Genomic DNA, 18,120 nt, shown 5'->3' with positions numbered 1-18,120 from the left:
AAACCTGCACATAGTCTGTTTGCTCTACTATTTTGTGTCCTGTGAAACAGGATGGATCCATGTGTTTTGCTCTGACTTTAACTCTACCTGCGTTTAGCTCAATATGTTCATACCCACACTTGTCAGACCACGAAAAATCACACCAGAGTAACTGCTAACAACCCTAATCCTGTTGTTCAATCACAAGATAGCTGCACCAGATGACTATAATTACTTCCCATATGTAAGACCTACCTTCTCATTCTCATGTGCTTAATCTTAGTTTTCATACTAGACTTAGCATTCTTAAGTCAATTACATTCTCGTATTCTCCCCATGATTGACTACTCATTGTCTGATATCAGTGTATGTGTGCTCATTTCTTGCTAGCCTGCATGCATCCCTTACTTGAAACTGTCCTTAATAATGAGGGATTCGTTATTCCTTGTGGCTCCAAAAAGGTCAGAAGATCCGTGAACCTCTCTCAAGCAGAGATAAGAGCTACACAGATATGTCCATAAAACCATTTGGCCATGAACAAAGTAGGCCTCATAATAATCATGTCAAAAGAAAAGACCAATCTGCTTCAGAGACAGGATCATAAATGTGGAGTCATTACTTGGCAAGGAATGCAAGATAAGACCTTTGTTAAGCTATAGTTTTAAAAGGGAACTGCAGTCCCAATTTCTCAGACCAGTTATTAAATCTCAGTAACAGTATAAATTCACAGTTTAGAAAAAATGTAATGACTTTTGAATTAAGCACAAAATTGGGAACTTTGTGAAAGTACTGTAAGTTGCCATGTTGTCGCAAATCCCTGGTCTCGCCGTGCGTTACAGCAAGAGTTCCCACCAACTGTGACGTGAAGTGGCCCTTCCTGATCACTAGTCACTGATGTAATATGATGAACTGGCAAATTGAGTTCAGATTGTGCTGCAGATATTTTACCGAGAAAGGTTCCAATGTGATTTGCCAAGTTAACAAGTTCCACTTACAGTATCTCCAAAACCGTCTTGAAGTCGAGCGCAACATTTCTATTGGATTAAAAGCCTGCTTGTTAACAATATAATAGGGCTACTTCATGTCACCGGAAGTTTTGTTGCAGAATATGGTGCTGTGCGCTCTTGGAAATGTAATCTTTTTTGTGATGTAAAAGTTATTACAAAGTAAAAGTTTTACAAGTTATTGTGTACATTTTACTTTTTTTGTGGTTTGAAATGCAACCATTAATGCTGATTCTTTCTAACCTTGAAATATTCAAATAGTGTTTTAGTTCCCACTTACAGTGCCTTGCGAAACTATTCGGCCCCCTTGAACTTTTCAACCTTTTGCCACATTTCAGGCTTCAAACATAAAGATATAATTTTTTTTATTTTATGTGAAGAATCACCAACAAGTGGGACACAATTGTGAAGTGGAACGAAATCTATTGGATTTTTGAAACTTTTTTAACTAATAAAAAAATGAAAAGTGGGGCGTGCAAAATTATTCGGCCCCCTTGCGTTAATACTTTGTAGAGCCACCTTTTGCTGCGATTACAGCTGCAAGTCGCTTGGGGTATGTCTCTATCAGTTTTGCACATCGAGAGACTGAAATTCTTGCCCATTCTTCCTTGCAAAACAGCTCGAGCTCAGTGAGGTTGGATGGAGAGCGTTTGTGAACAGCAGTTTTCAGCTCTTTCCACAGATTCTCGATTGGATTCAGGTCTGGACTTTGACTTGGCCATTCAAACACCTGGATACGTTTATTTGTGAACCATTCCTTTGTAGATTTTGCTGTATGTTTGGGATCATTGTCTTGTTGGAAGATAAATCTCCGTCCCAGTTTCAGGTCTTTTGCAGACTCCAACAGGTTTTCATCCAGAATGGTCCTGTATTTGGCTGCATCCATCTTCCCCTCAATTTTAACCATCTTCCCTGTCCCTGCTGAAGAAAAGCAGGCCCAAACCATGATGCTGCCACCACCATGTTTGACAGTGGGGATGGTGTGTTGAGGGTGATGAGCTGTGTTGCTTTTACCCCAAACATATCGTTTTGCATTGTGGCCAAAAAGTTCGATTTTGGTTTCATCTGACCAGAGCACCTTCTTCCACATGTTTGGGGTGTCTCCCAGGTGGCTTGTGGCAAACTTTAGACGAGACTTTTTATGGATATCTTTGAGAAATGGCTTTCTTCTTGCCACTCTTCCATAAAGGCCAGATTTGTGCAGTGTAAGACTGATTGTTGTCCTATGGACAGACTCTCCCACCTCAGCTGTAGTTCTCTGCAGTTCATCCAGAGTGATCATGGGCCTCTTGGCTGCATCTCTGATCAGTCTTCTCCTTGTCTGAGCTGAAAGTTTAGAGGGACGGCCAGGTCTTGGTAGATTTGCAGTGGTCTGATACTCCTTCCATTTCAAGATGATCGCTTGCACAGTGCTCCTTGGGATGTTTGAAGCTTGGGAAATCTTTTTGTATCCAAATCCGGCTTTAAACTTCTCCACAACAGTATTACAGACCTGCCTGGTGTGTTCCTTGGTCTTCATGATGCTCTCTGCGCTTTCAACAGAACCTTGAGACTATCACAGAGCAGGTGCATTTATACAGAGACTTGATTACACACAGGTGGATTCTATTTATCACCATCAGTCATTTAGGACAACATTGGATCATTCAGAGATCCTCGCTGAACTTCTGGAGTGAGTTTGCTGCACTGAAAGTAAAGGGGCCGAATAATTTTGCACGCCCCACTTTTCACAGACAATGATCCCAAACATACAGCAAAATCTACAAAGGAATGGTTCACAAATAAACGTATCCAGGTGTTTGAATGGCCAAGTCAAAGTCCAGACCTGAATCCAATCGAGAATCTGTGGAAAGAGCTGAAAACTGCTGTTCACAAACGCTCTCCATCCAACCTCACTGAGCTCGAGCTGTTTTGCAAGGAAGAATGGGCAAGAATTTCAGTCTCTCGATGTGCAAAACTGATAGAGACATACCCCAAGCGACTTGCAGCTGTAATCGCAGCAAAAGGTGGCTCTACAAAGTATTAACGCAAGGGGGCCGAATAATTTTGCACGCCCCACTTTTCATTTTTTTATTAGTTAAAAAAGTTTCAAAAATCCAATAGATTTCGTTCCACTTCACAATTGTGTCCCACTTGTTGGTGATTCTTCACATAAAATAAAAAATTTATATCTTTATGTTTGAAGCCTGAAATGTGGCAAAAGGTTGAAAAGTTCAAGGGGGCCGAATACTTTCGCAAGGCACTGTAAGTTCCCCTTAAAGAAACTGCAAAAATAACTTAAAATCATCCATATATATACCCTATAAATCTCAAACACCATGTTTTACCATTCTGTTATTAAATGAAGAAATGTTAGGGTTATACTCAAAAGAAACATAACCAACTATATTAAACCTCAAGAAACAAGGGATAGCTGAGCAAATGCCCATAGATATCACTTGTTTGGAATAAAATTGAAGAGCAATTCAAAATAAAACAGAAAAAAACTTAATAAAACAAAGGGTTTGACTGCAACATGCATTATTAAATAATTTTGATAATTATTATCCATCAACACCAATTGAGGGTTCAAATTTGGAAAACTGAGTCAAACCTCTAGTGGCAGAATGAGGCACAAATCTCTCCTATTTCTTGTAAAGCAAGTCAGAATTTTGACCCAATAAAACGGCATCCTTCAATCCTTATTGGTAAAAGAGTACATGAAGTACTGGATATGATGCCACAACACATTCTTCATTCCCTTACAAAAGGGTAAAATCAAAATATTCAAATAGAATATAACATACAATACACAATATGTTATTCATAATCACAATCACTTCAGGAAGAAGTGGGCGATGTTTGGTTTCAAAATAATGGGCAAAAAAATGCAAAAACCTACATATAAAATCTGTGTGTATTACTCAGAAGAAGTTACAAGTTTATACAAATACTGGATATTTTATCCTGCCTCTCCTGATAGAAGCAATATAATTTTCTGAAGGAGAGATACGCAGAACTCAGATTTGAACTGGCCAACCAGAACCCTGGCAGACAAGACTTTGGAATGTCCTTGTCTAAGTCTAATAAATATGTCAAGCTAAGGACAACTGGAAAAAAAGCTGAGAACAACTGGAAGTAAGCTTCAGAAGTTAGGTCCGCAAGAATTGGAAGTTAGGTCCAGGGAAACTCGACATTAGGCCCGAGAGGACTAACTTCTATCCTTGCAAGGGAGATGAAGCAGCAGAGAGCTCAACTGGACCAGGGAAGCAAAGTCTGATACACTGCTCCACCATCTCTAACCAGCAGCCCATCTACTTGCACTCCACAGCAATACCGGAGTCACAGTGTTCCTTGCATTGAGAAATCCTCACAGATCAGGTGAAGCCTACTTTCCCGCTGTCTAGAATATAAGCAATAGGAATACACCAAGCATTCCTAGTTTGTGCACTTCCTAAAGAAATAGTTTGCTTTGCATTGTTCTTGGGTTCAATGCTTGATAGGGATAGAGTAAGACATTTTTCTTGAAAAGAATTTGATGGAATACCTTTTGCCTCGAATTAGCATTTGAACTAACAGTTGTTCTATATCTTTGCAATTTGCACTTTTCTAATTCTATTTTTTCCAATCATTTCTTCATCTCTTTTCATAAGCCTTTTGTTTGTATTATTTTTATTCCTAATAATCTGGTCTATTTTAATAAAACAAAGCAGTCCTGAATTTAATTCACTCAGATCAGCCTTACTGATATCTTGAATTTAGGTTGTTAAGCATTGTGCTGATTATCACTTGATTGTATTTTCAGAGGACACAGTCACTTAACTGTTGGTGTGGTGATTACATTTAGATCACTAGGCCTGTTATACCTTATCTTGGTGTGTCAGTAACATCTAGGACATGTGGTGTACAGTAGGTCTGTCATTTGAAAATGCTTACAATATGGTGTAAGGTTTGGTCACATGCACTATTTCCCTCATACATGATTGACTGGAAGTACAGCCAACCCACTAAAACCATGTGATTTACATTGTCATGCTTCTGGATAGCCCAGTACTGCAATTTACTTCTCTGGTTTGACCCTTGACTAATCTGCTAATTTCCCTGGTACTGCATTCCAAGCCTCCACGTACTTTTGACTTAACACCTGTCCTAGATATGATTTACATTGCATTTTGGCTTGGTCCCTGAACCAGTACCTGAATCCTGTCCCCTACCTCTGACCACTTCAAGATCCCTATGAGTATAGCGGTATTACAAATAAAAGCTGAACTCATTGCAAGACCATTTAAACTTTTTTTTCATTTCTATTTCACTGAGCACCATTTTATATACAGTGTGCATTTAAAATATATATTCTACATACAATACCATAAATAATTAGAAGGCAATTGTTATAGTGAATAAATAGTTATGTAAATTGATATTGTTAATTGAAAACCAGATGTCCTAAGAAATGACTCAAAGTGGACCTGAGCACTTATGAGAGATGAAATGGGTTTCTGCAAACAAGCTACATTTGTGCCTCAAAAGAAAGTGACCATCCTACCATAGGGATGTGAAATGTGGAACCTGGAAATATAATGATGTAATATAATGATGTTGACTGAAAATATATATGAGACAGGAGTCTGTGACTCAAACAAAAAGACAAATCTTTTGACACAAAAAGGCTAGACCTCAAGAAACAAAAGTGTATCATAGAGACAGGCCTTTTTTGCTGTAAACCTTGAAAAATTCTTCAATAAAGCGTCCTGTACTCCTGGACTTCAATGAAATTGTGATTTTGTCAATGAAATGACAGATTTTTGGGATCATCCCTGATAAAGGAAAGGTCAAAAGGGCTTGAGGCAGCCAGGCTTTCTTTGTCTTGTCGTGTATCAGTGACTCCTGGCACCCTCTGATCTTACAGTGATTCTAGAAAAATGTGCTTGCTGTAGATTAGTACCAGCTCTATTCATATCTGTATTATACAGTATATTAGTTGGCACAGGGCACTGCCAGGTACTGTAGGTGACAAGCTAAGTTCAATAACAGATGGTGGCTTCAAAATGGCAGAATGTAAATAGAAAACAGCTGCTAATTCATTGTAATAAATTAAAATGCTCCTAACAATAATGAAAATAATATATTTAAAGTATATAGCACATTTCATATAGTGAATCTCAATGTGCTTCACATAAACGAAAAAGCTAAAAAAAAAGCCAAGGAACGTAACAGTAACTATGAAGGAAAAGGACAGGAAATCAGTTTAAAATACCGGAAGTAGATAGGCGTGTTGGTAGAGAAGGGTTTTAAGATCTCTTTTATATTTTTCAGTTGAAACTGCTTATTATCTACGGTCACCCATAGGACATAGTTTGGTTCTGGGGACCTGCAGCAAATTCAATTGACCTGATCAGACCTGGGTGAATTTTGAAAAAGAAGGTCAGAGTGGACCTCTACCTTTTTAGAGCCTTAAAGACCACGAACAGTGTGCATTACAATGCTATCCTTTGTGAGACCTTAGCTGGGAGATAATTTTCAAATGGAAATATGAGGACTTAGGTGTTCTTATCAACGTGGTCTCAGTTTTGGTACTATTAAGCATGAGACAATCGTGGCTCATTCATATCTTGATCTCCCCAGACAGCTGTTTAAATTTTCCAAGGCGGTGAATACGTTAAGTTTGATGCAAATCATCATATCTGCATAACTCATATCTGTGAATATACAGTACAGTACATACTGTATCTGCATAACTGTGAACGTTAATGCCTCAATGTTGCATGATCAGACCCAGAAGGACCATATACAGATGCAGCCATTCAAAGTGTCCGGTACAGACACGTACCGGAGGTAATTGGCTACGGCGTCGCGCATCGTGACGCAAGATGACGCAGGGTACCGCGGTACGTGATTGGTTGACCGACAGGGGCACTCGTGGTCCGTTGGTCTGTCATAGAAAGATTTTCAGTAAACGTCTTTACTGTGTCCATTGTAGCATTTAATATTTATATGGAATTTTACCTCTGAAGGGAAATCTTAGTGCCTGAGCATAAAAAGAATAGGAGCATACTGCAACGCGTGTGAAGTCCATAAACGATATTAATTTTGGAACTTAAACATACAGTATATGGCTGGTCTCGGTACTTTAAAGAAAACATACACACCAGTATTCCATTTCTCCCTAAACATTTTAAGCATCGAAGTCTTTAACTAACGTGATACCGGAGTCAACAAGCATACTTTTAGAATTTGATTAAAAGGGAATATAATATGGAATCGCGTATCTCAAGAAATTAATAATGATATAATTATATTCATGTTGCAAAAGAACTGCAACGGACATAAAAACTCCCTTGCTTTTAACAGAGCGTTCCATAATTTCTAACTACGAAAATGATTTAAACTGCGACACTTATCATTCACCAAGAGCTCGAAATATCACAAGGATCCTCTAGAGCACAGCAAAGACTGTATTAAAAGAATCGCGTATCTCAAGAAATTAATAAGATATAATTATATTCGTGTAATTCGTATAATTATATAATGCCAGCGAACTCTTGTTTTTATGTCCACTATAACTACGCTGGGCAAACGCCCAGTTCATCTGGCATTTTCTTTTACGCTGCGGGCATTCTCCTGGTCTGTGTCTTCTAGGATATAATGCCAGTGAACTCTTGTTTTTATGTCCACTATAACAGACAATCTCCTTTGCTTTTAACTGAGCGTTTAATAATTTCCTAAAATGAAAATGATTTACTTTATTTCCCTCACGGGATCAATAAAAGTATCTATCATCTGTCTAAACTATGGGACAGAATTCTGGGGTCTCCCCATACCAGAGATTATGGTAGGGCTTCAGAATGGTGATTGGCTGACACCATCTGACACCCCTCTGATTGGAGAAAAAAGACGTGCTGGTTTGCTATACATACAGTACTGTACCAGGAAGAGGATTTCTTTCTGTTCGAAACGTGTATTTTAAAAGTTTAAGAAGTAAAAACCTTACAGCGTACACAGATTTCGTTATCTTTGTCTTATGCATAATAATGTTCACCGCTCTGTCCAGCAAATTAATAATAAACTTTATTTTATATAGCGTTTTAAACGGATAAGTAATTAGATTGCTCATAAACCTAATCACTTGCTTTTTCTTTTTATTTAGGCTCAGATTTCAACTATAGATCGTATTATTAATAACCATAATAACAACCAACCAACAAAAACAACCATATAAACATAATACCAACCAAAAACATAGATAACGACCACAATACAAAATCAAATATATCAAACCATTATACTCTCGCAAATTCCTCCAATTATCATAATCCCACCCCTTATGCAAAACCAAACCCTCCTCCCATCCCAGTTTAACCTCTTTATCATCCTCAAAATCCACCTCGATTTTCAACTTAAAGCATTACTGCTTACTGGGTTTTTGAGGGGGGGGGAGGTGTCTTTCGCTGGAAATCTCACCTGCTTCTACCCCCTCTCTGCCGGAGTGCTGGCTGTGACGAATTAAACCGGTTTCACAGGTATTTTCAAAGTAGGAAGTACAGTGTTAAGTGGTAGCTGGGCTCCTCAATAGAATCGCTTTAACATGCTAATGCATTGGTTTAACAGTCCGGGAGTGGCAAGCTTCCAATGTCAACTCGACTCGATTGGAAGACAATGAACGTATTTTAGCCCTAAATGAATTAATAGCAAACATGGTTTACATAAAATACATTTTTCCAAGAAAGTTTATAATAATACGATCTATAGTTGAAATCTGAGCCTAAATATAAAGGAAAAGCATTTTCAGAGAGCAATCACGCTGTGTTTATGTAGAAAAAGCGATTAGGTTTATGAGCAATCTAATTACCTATTCGCTTAAAACGCTATATAAAATAAAGTTTATTTAGAGATGAATGATCAGTGTCGCAGTTTAAATAATTTTCGTAGGAGGGCTTGGACAGATTCCAAGTGCATTTTTGCAATTTACGTTGCAATTTAGAGCTTTCTGGCAAGAGGAGACACCCAAATTATAATGTAACATGCCACTGTTTGTGCATGAACAAAGTTATACTGCAATTTTCCTTAGATACGCGATTAAAAAAGAAAATTTTTTGAATCCCCGGCGGAACACACTCCATAAGAATCAGCGCTTTTATACAGTATATCGCTTTTAAACACATATATTTAAACACGCGTTTATGATTTAAATCAAAACGCGATTCAAATCAATATAAATGTTTATTTTGTAACGCATAGGTGACTATTCATTGTTATTAAAAAGACTTAAATTCGATCATGTTGTGATATTTAGAAATATAAATTTGTTTGGTGCGAGTGAGGTTTTATTTAATCTCTGACCAAGGGAAACGTTTCATTTTTTCAAAGAAATGTTTGTTAAAAAATAAAGTCATAGTTCCATGGGATTCAATCACAGACCATGTGACATGGGAGTCAGGAAACTAACACACAGCGCCACCAGATTTGATAACGCAATAAAAACGCTATAAAATAATGTGACTAGGCACAGAACAAGTTTACAGCACAGTACAATAATAAATGCTGACCATGACTTTAGAAGCATAAATTACCTTACACTCAATTTAAACACAAGCTGTCTTTAGCCCTTTAAGCTGGTTCATACAGAAATGTAGAGATCCAGGCTCAGAACACACAGCTTCATTAGCGAATACATATGCAGGACAACTAGAGAAGACGTTTTACAGAGGATGGATTTTTAGAAACATCCCATCAGTGACATCACTGAAGTCAACTCCTAGGTACTGTAACTGTCGTGTGGATAGTTTCACAAGAATCAGACAAAGGTTTAAGCATCGCTTGTTCTAGATAAAACTGCAAAAAAAAAAAAACAACAACCCATAATGTACTTCTTTGCGGCTCTGTTTGCCCAAATCATATAATCACAACGTGAAATCTAGAAAATAATATTATGTAACCAAAATCCACAATATGGAAACAGAACCTGTGTAATTGTTGATAGATGATTTACTCGTAACATTTTTACAAGACGAACTACAACATTTAAAAAATGACTTGTATGTACTTGATATCTCTAATCAATCCACGGCGACATTGTTAAAAGCAGAGTCCCAGCACAAAACGAAACTAAAACGCCCTGGGCATACCGTTTCGCGCTTCTTATTAGTTGCTCAAAAGTAATTTGACCGTATGAAATGCATAATATAAACCTAGAAACATATACGTGAGCGGTATTTACGCACTGTAGTATCGGTGTTAAGACATACCTCTCAAATACTGTAAATCAAGTTAAAAATATCTCAAGACCGATTCTGGTCATAATGAAACCATGTTTCGTGTGTGTTTTCTTTAAAGTACCGAGACCAGCCATATACTGTATGTTTATTTCCAAAATTAATATCGTTTATGGCCTTCACACGCGTTGCAGTATGCTCCTATTCTTTTTATGCTCAGCTACTAAGATTTCCCTTCAGTGGTAAAATTAGATATGAATATTCAATACCTAAACGGGCACAGTTAAGACATTAAGACATACTGTATACAGTACAGTTTTCATACGGTAATATGTTTATGTTCCTAAATCAATCTCTTTTATGAGCATGTGACAGGCATGGTGAATCGATTCTCAAAAATTACTGTACTTTGCAGGATTGGAAACAAATGCGTGATTGCGAAATGCTGTGGTGTTACTTTTACAAAGACGGTCAATGAAAAAAAGAATGTTGACCAGGGCAATACTTTGAGTTTACACTTACAGCTTGTCCAAGGTCATTCATTATTAATACTATTAGTAATATCTTCGTTAAAGACTTTGATGGCCACAGCTCAAACATGAGAGGTTGAGCGTTATTAGCTCCACCTTGCGGAAATTCCGGATACTATTATTTTGCTTGTTGTATTATAGGAGAATTTACGGTAACTCGCGGTATTTACCGGTAGCTTGCGGTAGACTGCGTACAGCGTACCACAAAATAATGCGGTATCGCCCGCGCATTTTGAATGGCTGCATCTGTACTGTAAATGAGGAACAAGTTGGGCCCCAATACCGACCCGTGGCGACAGGTTTGAAAGATCGGAGAAAAAACATTTCAGATCTTTGCCTTGAAGTTTAAAATAGTCCTATAGTTTCTACACAAGAATATTGTGGACCACAGTGTCAAAGGATACTAGGAGATCAAGTGGGACAAGAATGGAAAGAGAGCCAGAGTCAGCACCGAGTCTTAGATCGTTGGAAACTTCCACAAGGGTAAACTCTGTGCTGTGTAAGTGCGGGAAACCTGACTGGAATTTGTTGTGGGAACTCGTGTGAAACTGTAGCTGAAAAGCTATCTCCTTCTTGAGAACCTTTGAGATGAAAGGGTGTTTGGAGATACTGTACTGTAGGCCTGTAACTAGAGAGAAGGTTGGGGTCAAGGTTAGATTTCTTCAAGAGGGGAGTAACAGTAGGTGTTATGAGCAGAAATGGCTTGAAGAATGTATTAATCAAGTCTGTGATAAACCGAATCAGAAGAAAACTTTGAAAAGAGGCATACTGAGGAATAGGATCCAAGAGAGCATGTACAGTAGATGTTTTCATTTTAGAAATAATGGACAACAGTGTAGCAGAAGAGCCTGCAATGGGCAGAGTAGCTGAAGGGGCTGGAATAGAAGCTGTGCAGATTACATTAGTTCATGTAATTTTTTTGCTAGATAGTGGAAATCAAGTCAAGTGATTCAAGGAAACTCTTGTATTTTTCAGTGTTTGCTGTAGAGATCACTGTGGGGAAAGGATTGAGAAACTCTGAGATAATACTGAGAAACTCTCAGTATTACAGACAGAGTGCAGACTTATTTTATTATAAAAACTGACATATTGGTTTTATCTGAAGTTCTTTTTCAATGTCTGTCTACTGTTTTACCCATTTATACTGTACAACCATCAGAGTAGTCACAGGAGATGCTGCATGTAATAATAATAATTGCTTACACTTATATAGCGCCATGATTAGTAAGGGCCAATTGGAAATTTGGCCAGGACACCGGGGTACACCCCTACTCTTTTCAAGAAGAGCCCTGGGATTTTTAATGACCACAGAGAGTCAGGACCTCGGTTTTACGTCTCATCCGAAGGACGGCGCCTGTTTACAGTATAGTGTCCCCATCACTATACTTGGGCATTAGGACCCACATGGACCACAGGGTGAGCGCCCCCTGCTGGCCCCACTAACACCTCTTCCAGCAGCAACCTTAGTTTTTCCCAGGAGGTCTCCCATCCAGGTACTGACCAGGCTCACACCTGCTTAGCTTCAGTGGGTTGCCAGTTGTGAGTTGCAGGGTGATATGGCTGCTGGCTAATACTGTCGCAGGCACAAACTTCACAAAGAGTTTACATTAATTTCTAAGTCCAATATTACATGAGACCAAGCAGAAGAATGAAAATTCTTTAAGTCACAAATCAGTCAAGAGAGTTTAATTGTCTACTGCCATATATTCTTATTTATTGTGTGCAAGTTTGGAAAATACGTCAATGTGCTGGGCCCAACTAAATAACATGTTGCCCACCTCAAAAGGTTGTTTCTTCACTGCCGACCAGACAATATATCTCAATGCTAACATTAACAAATTTTAAACTATATGTATGTTTTCCTTTAAAATTAGATATTTTTCCTGCACAATCTAGGGACATCAAAACTTTCATTTCATTTCCTTGTTGTGCAGTGCAGAGGATTTGTTCCCCACTTACTAGTCACAAATAACTCTAGACTGTATTAACTCAAAAATGTAATTAAATATTTTATGGAATACACTTGCATTAAATGGCTATTTAAATTAAGTATGTTAAAACCCATGTAGTCTTTGGATAATCAAATACAATTATGTTCTTCAACAGTGTGAATATTTTTACAATAGCTGGGAGGCGCTGCGGTGGCTCTGAGGCTAAGGATCTGCGCCTGTGGCTGGAAAATGCCAGTTTGTATCCTGCAGCCAGCAGAGGAATCCAACACCATTGGCCCTTGTGCAAGGCCCTGAAACCCAAGAGCTCCAGGGGTGCTGTATAAATGGCTGACCCTGGGCTCTGACCCCAAGCTTCTCTCTCTGTCTGTATGTCTCATGGAGAGCAAGTTTGGGTATGTGAAAAGACAAATTCCTCATACAAGAAATTGTATACATACAATAAAGTGATCTTAATTTTCATTTGGAATGAACAGCTATGAGGATTTTCTTACATTTCATAATTTGATACAAGACATCACTGCTTCCTAGTCTTTATAGGAATGCTTTTTGCAAAGTTATATTATATTAACTTTTGTGTCACATTATTCTATAGCTGAAACTTATGTTCATTCCAATGGAATGCTTGTCATCTTGCTGTATAATAATGTATTTAATTACATAAAAGTACAGGATAGGCCAAGATCTTAGGCTTTCCATGTATTGGTAAACAGAAAATGTACACAAAGTATTCTCAAACAATTATGAATTTTATATAATTGTAATAATATAATATATATATATAATATAATAAGTTCTTTCTAGCACCATCATATCATAACTACAGTATCGTTCTTGAATAAAATATCATGTCCAAATATTGTGGTTTTTACAATTACACAAAATCTTAATTTTAAATTAGACCTCCCTAACAAATGCATTCCAATCTGCTAAATAAAAGTATACCAGTTCAACTGGCATGTTGATAGTTAAGCTGATACTGCTAATTATCATTTTAAATGAATATAAGAACATAAGAAAGATGAACAACAGATTAAAGATTAAAAATTAGATGAAAGATAAATACAAAAGACAGTAGAAGGTGACAGCTTAAAATGATATAAAGTGATGAATTGGAACAACTGCAGGTTAAGGGGACCTACTGTATATTAAATGTTACAAATAATGTACAGAAAATACAGTCTCATAAAGTCCTTTAAAACCCATTTCAGTCACTCTGGGATTGACATTGAAGAGTGCTGCTTTAAGAGATAGACAATGAAAAGTCTTTTACCTTAGTAAATGTTTTGCCATGGTTGAAAAAAATAATACAGCAGAAATCTAATAGAAAAATACTTCTGCTTATAAGAACATCAACACTGAATTTAACCAAATTATTTTTTGTATGCTGCCAACAAATGGCTGTTTTTGAAAAAATAGAATTCTCTGAGCACTATAAAAGGAAAAAGGGAATTATATTGTGTCTAAACTCATTAGAATTTACTGAAGAATTTTGTAAAGCAATCTACATTTGAATTCAAGCCTCTGAAATACATCATTTTTAAATGAGAATCTTAACACTAGTAACCCAAATCAAAAGACAAAATACATCACATAATTTGAAGAGAAGGACATTGCTTTATATGCCTTTTCACTTCATATTGACTAATAATACTAATAAGAACATTCTGGGTGGTAAAGAGATTGATAAAATCAGAAAACCTCTCCTTTAATTGGACATCAACCTTACCATAGATCATGGAAAGCAAACCTCCCTCAATCCCATTTGTACCCCAGTCAGAGGGTTCCATTAATAATCTCTGGAGAATGATCAATCGTAGTGCAGCTGTTCTATTTTACAACAAGTATCCGGACAGATAATAATTAACCCTATACAGTAAAATGGCCAAGTTATCTGTTTTTCTTCAGCCTGACTACATGCATGCATCCTGCCTCACACAGCTGCTTGCCAGCATTCTGAGAGCTGAATCTGTCATTTTTTTATATGCCACAGTTCATGTGTATTACATAGTCTACTGTTTACTGCCAAGGGGTACAGAATGTTCTTGCTTCATTGTTGGAAAACAAATGTTTACAAAGTTTCACTCTAAGATGAAGATACATCATGTGTTTATTTTGATGTGAAAATGTGAAAATTAGTCATACTGTATACAGTACCATTTGGTCAGTTTTTCAGACTTTGGAAGGAGTTAAAATTCGGTATACTGCATATTGATCACCAAGTACAGAATTAGAAAATGAAGCAATACATGCTCAAATTTGTTTCAAAAATAGATTATTTGTTAAATATTTGTAAAACATTTGCAATCCCCAGATGTGTCTGATAGTCAGTATTCAAGCTGTGTTACTCACTTTTGTGGCCAGGACTTATCAATTACAATAGGCCACCAAATGTTGGTAGGGTACTGTGAAGAGAGTTTCACTGTACATACACCTCTATGGCCACAAAGTTGTTTGGCCTTTGGTACAATCTAATGTTTGAGGATTTGCATGAACAATTATAAACGCTTGTGTAGCGGCAATGCTTGTTAATAAGACAGAATTAAGCGTTGGTATGCTCCTAAAAGAGGCCCCATCTCACCCTCCATCTCTGTGGTGCAGCCACAGAGAAAGAATTCATGCAAGCTGATTTAAGATGTTTTCTTGTGATAAGAAACAAACTCCCAGACGGGGATGCAATAAGCTAAGCCTGGCTATCATGATCAATGGTCATCCATTGGCGCCTATCAGTCTAGGGAGTGCCGAATGGACATCTGGACTGCATTCCTAAGTGTCAAGAGTAAGTGACTTATATCTCACCTTGACCAACCAATCAGGGACTGGCAGGGCGTGGTAATACCACGTGGGTCTCCAATGCCCGCCAAACTCTCAACCAATCAGCACACATCTGGGTCTTGATCAAAAAGGGAGCGCAAGCTCAGTTCTGGGCTCTCCTTGGCCATTTTCGCGCATCCTTAGAGACAATCACGTGACAACTGCTGTTGTCTGCAAAAGAACTTGGACTTTGTTCTAAGCGCGAGGCCGAGGATCCCGTACGTACTCAGAATTCTACCAATGTGAATGCTCCGCTTGATCAACGGCAGCCTACAGTTGGACCCTCGTCGACAACCTGAATAGCTTATTCAGAAGCAGCGCTGGACCGGGAACGAACCAGTTTCTTCCCAGGCAAAAGAGTGACTTGTGAGGACTCGCGGTCACACTCTGTGCATAGAGACTTTCTACTAGCCAGCCGGACTGCTGGTAGATCCCCTCGGAGCAACGACTGCCCTGCGCGCCGCAGTTAGATTCCTCCGCCCGTCCTACTCCGAGCTGCACCTCGACTGGTTGGCCGGTAGCCAGAGGACGCCGACACAACGCCCATTGGACAACCGCTGGAACAGAGGCTGCAACAGAGCCTGTCAGCTGGTTTGGTGTTCGTGCCGGGAAATTCCAAATCCAAACACAGTGGATAAGTAAACCCCATGTTCTACATTGCATCTCGAGAATTCAATTGTACCTCAACACAAGTTGTTATCAATTTAATTCATGAGTAATGTATTTACTTCCGAGTTTAGAGTAACAGTGGGTAATAACACTGATTAGCGATTTGGTAACCGAACGATATATATTGACATATATTCTCTGTTGTGTATCTCTTTGTGTTTGCATCTCTTCGAGATTATATACCTTGTATATTGATAACCCTCACCGTAAGGTCTGCCGCTCGTATCCAGGCAGACTAGTATATGTTTGGTGCACAGTTATATTAATAAATGTATCCCGTGTATTGAACCCGTGTGTGTGCGTTGTTAGTTGTTCTGACGATTGATTTTCTAAAAGCCCCAACGAACAACCTCGTGATTACTGCTACAATTAATAATTGTCTCAGTAAACCCATCAAACCACTACACTTGCATGCATGTGAGTACATATACTATATATATATATTAGTATATACAGTATATGAGTGATTAGGATTGATGAACAACTGGCAAATCTACTTTTGGTTATAAAATAAAATTAAATAGCTATACCTAAGGTACTTACTCTGTCTATCATCTGTACATCCTTCCTCCAATGCTTCATTTAAAAACTGCTGATTCTGATATTCTTCTTGTGTCTACCACCTGGCTTCACACAATGGGCAGTAGAGCATTTTGTTTTGCAGCTTCATGACTATGGAATTCATTTCTCAAATCAATTAATAACTCTGCAAGTGCAGACATTTGTAAAAGTTACTTAAAGACCTCTTCACCCAAGCTAATAGTACCTGTACAAAATTTGTTTTGTTCTTATATTGTTTGACCATTTACTGTAGGTGTTTAATTAACTTCGCTTGTTTTGGTACATCACTTTGAGTCTTTTACAAAAGGTGATCTTACAATGTACTGTATAATTGGATTATTAAAAATGTGTTTTTAAAAACTTGTTTTGCCCCCCAAAACTTCAATTTCATGGAAAACACCCAAACAGTTTAAGGACAATTGCATGCAAGTAAAAATATTTATAAGATACACTTCTGACTACAAGCACATTAATTATTCTAAAGTTACTTGGCATGGTAACTGACCTTTCACTAAGTAATAAAATACATTTTATTTAACCGTGAAGTTTATCTAAATAAATCCAAACAAAAGTATTACAAAGACAGAATTTTTAATCGATTTTTTAATTTGCTCTTCTGTGGTTCTAAATTTAATGTGAAGGTCAGGCCTGTGACAAGAGATACATTGTGCTATTTTTATTCTTCTATCATCTTTGTAGCTTCATAAACCTTACACAGAAGAACCAGTAAAAAAAAAACACCAGTAGATTTACTGTATGTGTTTTTACTAAAGATAAAGTAACTTTACATGAAACTGCTTGGGTCTCAAACTTTTGAGTATCCAGTTTGTATACAGTATATACTATCCCAATACACGCTTAAAAAAAACAAACCATATAGATGGCATGATTAAAATTTGAGAGCAAGAACCGAAGTCTAAATACTGTACAGCTTTACACCTTTTCCCAGCATTCATTGCTTCATCCATCACTCCTATCCAGAATTGAACCATTAACAGATTCTTAACTTGTCACTGACTAAAGGGATTCTGACCGATAGCCTGGGTGTTGTTCGTTCAGTTTAATGCAAATCTGTATTTCTGTTTTCTCACTCAGTAAACTCACTGTACTATAGGGTTGATGCAAAAGTTAGATTATTTTCTTTAGAAAAATAAAAAACGATACACATTTTTTCTTTCTAACCATGCAATATCTTACACAATTTCTAATAGAGTAATGCTGATAGTTAACTGATTTAGAAAATATCATCTGAAGTAATGAAATTACATCAAATAAAATGTTAGTATTAAAAAGTACATATTTGCTTTAGACTGCCATGATCTCACCTAATGTTTTAGAATTCCAGCTCCCTGTTCTAGTTTCTTATTGGGCTTACCTCTTCTCAGGTGGATCATGAGGCCTGACCACACAGCCAGACCACAAT

At 37.6% G+C, this 18,120-nt stretch overlaps 1 protein-coding gene across 8 annotated transcripts in view; it reads right to left on the bottom strand.

Moving 5' to 3' along the window:
• syt2b (synaptotagmin IIb) overlaps positions 1–18,120 on the bottom strand; it is a 179,125-nt gene that overhangs the window by 48,471 nt on the left and 112,534 nt on the right. Inside the window, exon 1 of one of the 8 annotated variants that reach the window (XM_088639850.1) lies at positions 14,383–14,606. The exons of the other annotated variants lie outside the window; for them this stretch is intronic. The gene's annotated coding sequence lies outside the window, so the exon portion shown is untranslated. Of the gene's footprint in view, positions 1–14,382; positions 14,607–18,120 lie in introns of those variants that run through there. 8 annotated transcript variants of the gene reach the window in all.

The sequence above is a fragment of the Lepisosteus platostomus genome, chromosome 7 (genome assembly GCF_059453375.1).
Source record: "Lepisosteus platostomus isolate fLepPlt1 chromosome 7, fLepPlt1.hap1, whole genome shotgun sequence".
Classification (NCBI taxonomy): Eukaryota; Metazoa; Chordata; class Actinopteri; order Semionotiformes; family Lepisosteidae; genus Lepisosteus; species Lepisosteus platostomus.
This window is presented reverse-complemented; position numbering and strand designations above follow the sequence as displayed.